Raw genomic sequence first — 7,962 nt, forward strand, 5'->3', positions numbered from 1 at the left:
TATTTCATGTTTTTATACTGTTGATTAATTTACCCTTTTCTTTAATAACAGATGAGAGTTCTAAAAATGAAACTTTAAGCCGGTAGGATTTTATGGATTTAAAAATTGTTTTTGTTAAGTATTTAGAACATACAGAGAAAAGGAGGATGTTTTGAGTGTTCTGTTCTGAGCTAGAGATCCTATCAAGTGCCTCAAACTTGTTTTATTTTATGTTTTTCTCTTTTTTCTTTCCATTTTGACACCAGAGATTGAACCCAGGTGCGGTTAACCAGTGAGCCCAATCCCCAGTTCTTTTTTATTTTTTATTTTGAGACAGGGTCTTGCTAAGTTGTTTAGGACATTTGTAAGATGCCGAGGCTAGTCTTGAACTTGGGATCCTCCTGCCTCAGCTTCCCAGGTTACTGGGTTTACAGGCTCTGCCATACCCAGGCACTTTTTTTTTCTTATTAATAATCACAGCAGCTTGAAACTGTGTTTTTATAACCTACTGTTTACTAACTAAACCACTGTCATTCAGATTTGAACTGACTATCCCATGATTTCCAAACTAAAGTAGTTGGCCTATGATGGGAGATGGATATTTGACTGTCTGCCCACTTGGTTGACTAATCTATACTTTCACCCCTGTGCATGGATTGATAGAGACTCATGGGGCATTATGATCGAGATGTAGATCCATACCAGATGAATTCAGTAATTTACTCTGAGTTATGTGTTCATTTTGATTCAGAATTTACCTGGGAAGCCGGGATAATACTGCAAGAGTTTGTCTTAATATTTTGTAGCGTGGTTTGATAATCAACACCTTTTAACATTAAATCTTTTAGGAAAAATCTCACAATAGCAATTATTATAAGACCATGGGTTTTATATGAACAAAATCAGGCAAGTCTGGGAGAAAAATTATTTTATTGGAGGTGTGGTATATTGATGTATAGGCCATGTTATATAACATTAATTACATTTGAAATCTTTTTAGAATATATTTCAATTGATTTTTCTATTTCCTGATTTTCAGTTTGGATTTACCTTCAGACTACAACCACTATGTACTTCTATCTAGACACTTTTTTCTTCATAGGCTTTTGACTTTTATGTGAGTATAATCATGTTATGAGTATAGTCTTGTTTTTTTTTTTTTTACATTCTCTTTTTACCTTTCTTTGAGTTTCTTTTGCTCTATTAAGAAAATTCTGCCAGCTAGGTAAAACCACATCAAAAACATTGAGAATTTCAGGGTTTTAAGGAATCTTATAAACTTGTCAATGTAATACTTCCAAATGTGTTTATCATCCTGGGCAAATAGGTGTTATGATAAGAACCTACAACTTAAGGATATTAAAGTGATATTCTGGATATACTAAGTGGCCACAGTAGAATCTAAATTCAGGTTCCTAACTATTGTCCCAATAGTGTACAATTTTACTGATCTATAGGTGCTTTTCTTATTGTTGTTGTTATTTATTTTTTATTGTTTCTTTTTAGTTATGCATGACACTAGAAATTATATCACATAATTACAAAGCATGGAATATATCTGCTTGTAATGCAGTCCCCAGTATCCCTTCTTCCCCTCCCCTCATCCACTCTAGTCCCTCCCTTTCCTCCACTAATCTTTCTGCCATTTTCCCATAGATATTTTTAAAAATTAAATGATTACAGGTGTGCACAATGGTTTCACTATCATATATTCATAAATGTACATAGGAAAATTATGTCAGATTCATTCCAGGGTCCATCCTTTGCTGATTTCCCCTCCCTTCTCTTGACTCCCATTTGTCTCTTCCACTGAAATTCTATTCTTTTTTTTTAATGCTCCCACCCATTTATTTTGGATTAGCTTCCACATATCAGACAAAATATTCAAACTTTGGTTTTATGGGAATGTCTTATTTCACGTAGCATGATAGTCTCCAGATCCATCGATTTACTAAAAATTTTCATAGTCATTCATTTATGCTATTTCAGCATTGTTGAGAGCCATAGCCAAAGGGGCCCCAGCAAACTTCCAGCTGCCAGCTATGATTGGCTCACAGCAGCCCCAGCAACATCTAGCTGATTGGCTCCTCCATGGAGCTGCTCATTGGGGAACTTCTTTGGCTCTGCCCACAAAACCCTGGCAATCGGCCTCAAGAGCAGGAGGATTGTGGGAGGTGGAGAGGCTTGTGGTTTTGGGGGAGAGGCTTGTGGGAAGCTGGTGGTGGCAGTTGGGCTCTGAGGGCTTTTCCTGAGGAGCTGTTTTGTTTGGCGTGTGTGGTTCTAAAAATAAGTTAGTTTCTTTTGACAAGTGGCTCCTGATTGTGCCCAGCGAGACTGTGGCAAGCATTAGGTGTATATACCTCATTTTCTTTATCCATTTATCTGTAGAAAGGCGCCAAGCTTGGCCCCATAACTTGGATACTGTGAATTGTTCTGGTATAAATATTGATGTGTCTGCCTCACCATAGTATGCTGATTTTAGATCCTTTGGATATATACCAAGAAGTTTTATAACTGGGTCAAATGGTGGTTCCATTCCTAGTTTTTAGAGGAATCTCCATACTGCTTTCCAGAAGGGTTGTACCAATTTGCAGTTTCACCAGCAGTGAATGAGTACACCTTTTCTCCCCACATCATTGCCAACATTTATTGTTACTTGTATTCTTGATAATTGCCATTCTGGTTGGAGTGAGATGAAATTGCAGAGTAGTTTTAATTTGCACATAGCTGAGTGTTTTAACAACAGAATAGGAGAGCTTGTTTGGTGAACTCAACTGAACTCAACTAAAGAAGGTGAAAGTGAAGATAGTGTATGATCGCCATCCAGAGGATCAGAATGGAAGCAATAGAGGAAAGACAAGTTTGAAGAGGAACATACTGAGTTTTGGAGGCATAGGTTTTGAGAAAGAGATCGGAATATTAGGTTTTGTGGCCAATTTGTTAAAGACCAAACAAACATGAATGACAGAGGATGTTGGGAGCTATCTAGAAAGGCATATTTAAAAATTGGTGCTGAAGAGAGGTTGCTGCTGCATGCTTTTCTGCTTTATTGGAGGAATGGGCAAAATCCAAGTTTCTGTGGAAAGATCTTAAAATAATTTGAGCCACTGGGAAGAGCAGAGAGCAATGTGAGGAAGGGTTAGAGTTCCTCAAGCATCATGGGGCTTGAAGTTCCTGAACTTCAATTTTCTATTTCCCTGAATAGATGTCTGCTCACATTTATCCAACTCACTGATCCCATTCCTATGTAGTGTCGGGCAGGGTTGTGATTGGGTGACACAGCCATCAGGAAGCTTCAGTTGAGTAGTTAGGTAACATGTGCACACTGAGATCAGTGACTGACACTCATTTAGCTCATTTTCCAGGAGCAAGAAGAGAGAGCTCCTAACTTTGTCCTTTGAGCCCAACCTTCTTTCAGAAATTTTCATCTTCATAGGATGAAGATTTAAAAGTAGGAGATTGCCTTTGAGTCCTGCAGGAGAGGGCCTTTGTAGTGGGAGCCCACAGAAAGGAAGTTATTTAGATTGTACTTAGAGAAACAGAGTTACAGCTTCCAGTACTCTACTTCGCCAACAGTCTTTCCCCTTGAGTGTCTGAATGTCTTCAGGATTTTGAATTACTTGCTACTTAATGTGGTACTGAATAAGATAGGACCTATATAAGATCATGAGTTGCATTTTATAATGTATAATGCCTCCATCTTGCAGGGAAATGTATTCTCAATAACACATTACACATTTGTTTTTTTACTGTTGTATGTTCATCTTTGAAGCAACTTAAATGGAATAGGTAACTTTCTATGTTATTTCTAAATAAAAATTCTTTCCTTTTCAGGAATTCATTTCCATGCTGAGGAACTGAACTTGCCATTTTCAAGTTAATATGGTTTAGTCTTTGATCCCTGGAGATACAAGGGAGGAGGGACAATGTAGCTGAGGTAGAAACCTCATCTGGGTTTCCAATGTTTGTTTCAGTTCAGGTAATACCAGTGATTTCTCTCATCAGCTAGATTTTCAGCTCAGCCTTCAGGACCATTTTTTAAAAGAATGTTTATTCTCAGGCTCTGTTACCCTGGCCATCACCTTTGACACTGAACAAATTATGTCTTCTTTTACTATTCCATTGATTGGAAAAGTGGAGACAAGGGGGGGGGTAATAATGTTTTTAAAAACAGAAGTCATATTTTAATTTCATCAACCTAGAAAAATCTATTTCTAACTAATATAGACACTTGCAGTTTTGGGCTATGAAGCAGGCATACTACTATGCTAAACATACCTGAACTATGAAACTTACCTCATGTGTAAGAAGCAATAGTTGTATTTATCGTTATCTTCCATTTAATGTTGGTTAGTATTTTAATGTAATACTTACACATCATGACCACTACCAACAGCATAAACTAATGCTTTCTCTCCAGAGTTATTTGTAGCAAAGATATCAATACCACTTTGAAGAAGGAGCTTGATGATATTTTTTTGATTTATATTGGCAACAAGCATGAGGGCGATTCTACAATAACAAAGATAACTTCATCCTTAGGTACTTTAATAAAATAAAGTTATTTAAGCAGTGGTATGATATATTTTTACCAATTTAACAGCTTGCTTTATTTATACTAACAGACATAACCATTTTGGGAAATCAAGTGTTCATCTTTGCAAATCATCTCTAAGACTAAAAAAAAAAAAAAAAACAAGAAAAGAAACCATTTGTCTCAATGCTTTGTGGGATAGTATATGGTCTATTTTAGAGAAGGATCCATGTGCTGCTGAGAAGAAAGTGTATCCTCTTGATGCAGGTTGAAATATTGTATATGTATATATGTCAGTTAAGTCTAAGTTATTGATTGTATTATTGAGTTCTATAGCTTCTCTTTTTACCTTTACAATTTTATTTTGTATACACATTTGCTCAAAAGCAGTGAATTTCTATTCCAGGTTCAGGTAACTGAAGGGCCTTTATAAGTACTTTATATTTTCTAGCCCCAAGGTATGCTGCAAACATAGTCTGAAGTAAAATGGGAAATAACATTTTTCTGAAGATAGGCTTAGTAATTTTAATCCAGTAAGTTAAGGTGTTTCCTTTCTCTGGTAGCAAGGCTGATTGATACCTGGCTGCTAAGCCACCATTTACAGGAATAGCCAAGAAAACAGGGTACAAACCTCCTAAAACTAATCCAACAAGTCCACCTGTGGTCACAGTACAGGTTTCACAATTTAAATCACCTGTACTCAAAGGTAAACATAAAAAACCTTTGAAAGATGTTTTTGCTATCAAAAATGGGAGCACTGCCATTGGTAATCCAGCAGCTATGCAGGCCAGTGTTACATGCAAGACATGCCAAAAAAGACCACTATTAGGCCACAGAAAGTAGCATTAAGTCCAATATATTTGGATCCATGTTCAAGAAGATTCCTTTCTGCTTCTGATAGTAGTTCAATTTTTGATCTATGACATCAAAAATTAAGTTTTCCTTGATAGTATCATGTGGTTTATGGTTTTCCATCTTGACCCTGCTGCTCTCCTCCCAACAGGTGCCTTCCCAGTTTTTCTAACATGCCTGGGCTTAAGATACAACTTTTACTCCATTCCTCCCAGTGCAGCCATCTTTGGCAGACACCTATAGTTTCTTTATTCAACTTTTGTTGGGAAGATCTATCCAGTGGTGAGAGAGGTGTGTTAAAGTCACCCAAGATTATTGTGTTGTCATCAACTTGACTCTTGAACTTGAGAAGAATTTGTTTGATGTACATAGCTGCACCATTGTTTGGGGCATATATATTTAGGATTGTTATGTCTTGTTGGTGTACATACTTGAGCAGTATGTAATATGCATCTTTATCACTTTTGATTAACCTTGGCTTGAAGTCTCATTTATGTGATACAAGGATGGAAACCCCTGCTTGCTTCCACAGTCTATGTGAGTGGTATTATTTTTCCCAAGCTTTCACCTTCAGTCTATGGATGTCTTTTCCTATCAGATGAGTCTACTGAAGTCATCATATTGTTGGGTCTTTTTTTAAATTCAGTCTGCTAGGATATGTCTTTTGATTGGTGAATTTAAGCCATTAACATTCACGATTATTTTTGATACATGGTTTGTATTTCCATCCTTATTTATTTATTTTTGTTATTTAACTTGACTTGATTTTCTTTGATTACTTTTTCTTTTAGGGTTCGACCTCCCTCTGCTGATTTCATTGTTGTTGTTGCTGTTTTTCCTCTTCATGGAATATTTTGCCAAGGATGTTTTCTGGTTATATATCCCTTTAACTTTTGTTTATCATGGAAGGTTTTTATTTCATCCTCAAATCTAAAGCTTAATTTTTCTGGATACAAGATTATTGGTTGGCACCCATTTTCTTTCAGAGCTTGAAACATTTTGTTCCAGATCTTCTAGCTTTCAGGCTTTGTGTTGAAAAATCTGCTGTTATCCTAATTGTTTTTTCCCTATATGTAATCTTTTTCCTTTCCTCTTGTGGCTTTCAAAATTCTATCCTCATTCTGTATGTTGTGCATTTTCATTATTATGAGCCTTGGTGTGGATCTTTTATGATTTTGTACTTTGGTGTCCTGTAGGCTTCTTGAATTTCAATTTCCAGTTTATTCTTCATGTTGGGAAATTTTTGTGATATTATTTCATTAAATAGATTGTTCATTCCATTGCTTTGGACCTCTATGCTTCTCTCTATCCTAATAACTCTTAAACTTGGTCTCTTTATGCTATATATATATTTCTTCAATGTTCTACTTGTGATTTCTTACCATTATCACTGTGCAGTCTATGTTATTTTCAAGATTATATATTTTATCTTCATTGTCTGAAGTCCTATCTTCTAAGTGATCTACTCTGTTGCTGAGTCTTTCATTTGAGCTTTTAATTTCGTTTGTTGTTTTTTTTCATTTCTAGAATTTCTGATTTTTTTTTAAGAACCTCTATCTCCCTGTTGAGGTGATCTTTTGCTTCCTGGATTTGGTTATGTAGCTTCTTGTCAAACTGATCTTTCACTGTTTGTAGTCTCTCTCTTATATCTTCCTTGAGTTTAGAGAACATTTTAACCACATATATTCTGAACCCTTTTTCTGTAATTTTTCTGCTATGCCTGCCAATGATTCTAAAGATGTTGTGTCTTGATTTGTTTGTGGCATTTTCTTTCCTTGTCTTTTCATGTTGCTTGTGTGTCTTCCTTTCTAGCTCTGTGGGTCTGGGTTGTTATTGTTTTTACCCTATAGGTTTGTAGTGCTCTTGTAGTGTTCCAAGATCCTTCCTTTGTGGAGAAGTCAATGTTAACAGAACCTAATATCAACAATATATCACCTATGAACAATTTGTTGTTATTAAAACATTTATACTGTAGTCTCCATGTACAGAAATGTTGGATTTAATTATCATCTAAAATATAATCAGTAGTTTCATAAAAAGTTTACAGTTTTTGATGGTGGACAATGAAATATAATCAGTAGTTTCGTAAAATGTTTACAGTTTTTGATGGTGGACAATGTTGGGTGTAGGACGGAATGCTGATGGGGAAAGATGTGAGGGTATAGAGTTAATATATCTTAGGAAATGTGAAAGAGAAATCTAATGAAGAGGGTTAGTAGCAAGAGACTAGGCAGAAAGTAATTTAGGATAGACAAATACCTGGGAAGACAGTAGAGTACATAAAACGAATATATATATATATATATATATATATATATATATATATATATATATATATACACAGGATGTTAAAATAGTAAAATTTGGAGTGGGAAAGAAAAATGAAAAAAGTGAAAAGAGAAAGAAAAAAGTAAAAAAAGAAAAATGGATGGCATATACAACACCTCTATATTATATTATTCAGATGACTCAGTCCTCAAAATCCTATTTCATGCAAAGTTCTTGGGTTTACACATGTTGAGGATGAGAGGGCTGGAGAAGAGAGGAGTAGAAGAGAAAGAGGGAAAAAATATTCCAAAGAAGAAAGCAGGGTTGTT

The 7,962-nt window shown here is 35.6% G+C and overlaps 1 pseudogene; it reads right to left on the reverse strand.

Moving 5' to 3' along the window:
• Positions 1–4,893: 4,893 nt before the first annotated feature.
• Positions 4,894–5,488, reverse strand: LOC113178398 (transmembrane protein 126A pseudogene; annotated as a pseudogene).
• Between the last annotated feature and the right edge of the window lie 2,474 nt (positions 5,489–7,962).

The sequence above is a fragment of the Urocitellus parryii genome, chromosome 5, assembly GCF_045843805.1.
Source record: "Urocitellus parryii isolate mUroPar1 chromosome 5, mUroPar1.hap1, whole genome shotgun sequence".
NCBI classification, from domain to species: domain Eukaryota; kingdom Metazoa; phylum Chordata; class Mammalia; order Rodentia; family Sciuridae; genus Urocitellus; species Urocitellus parryii.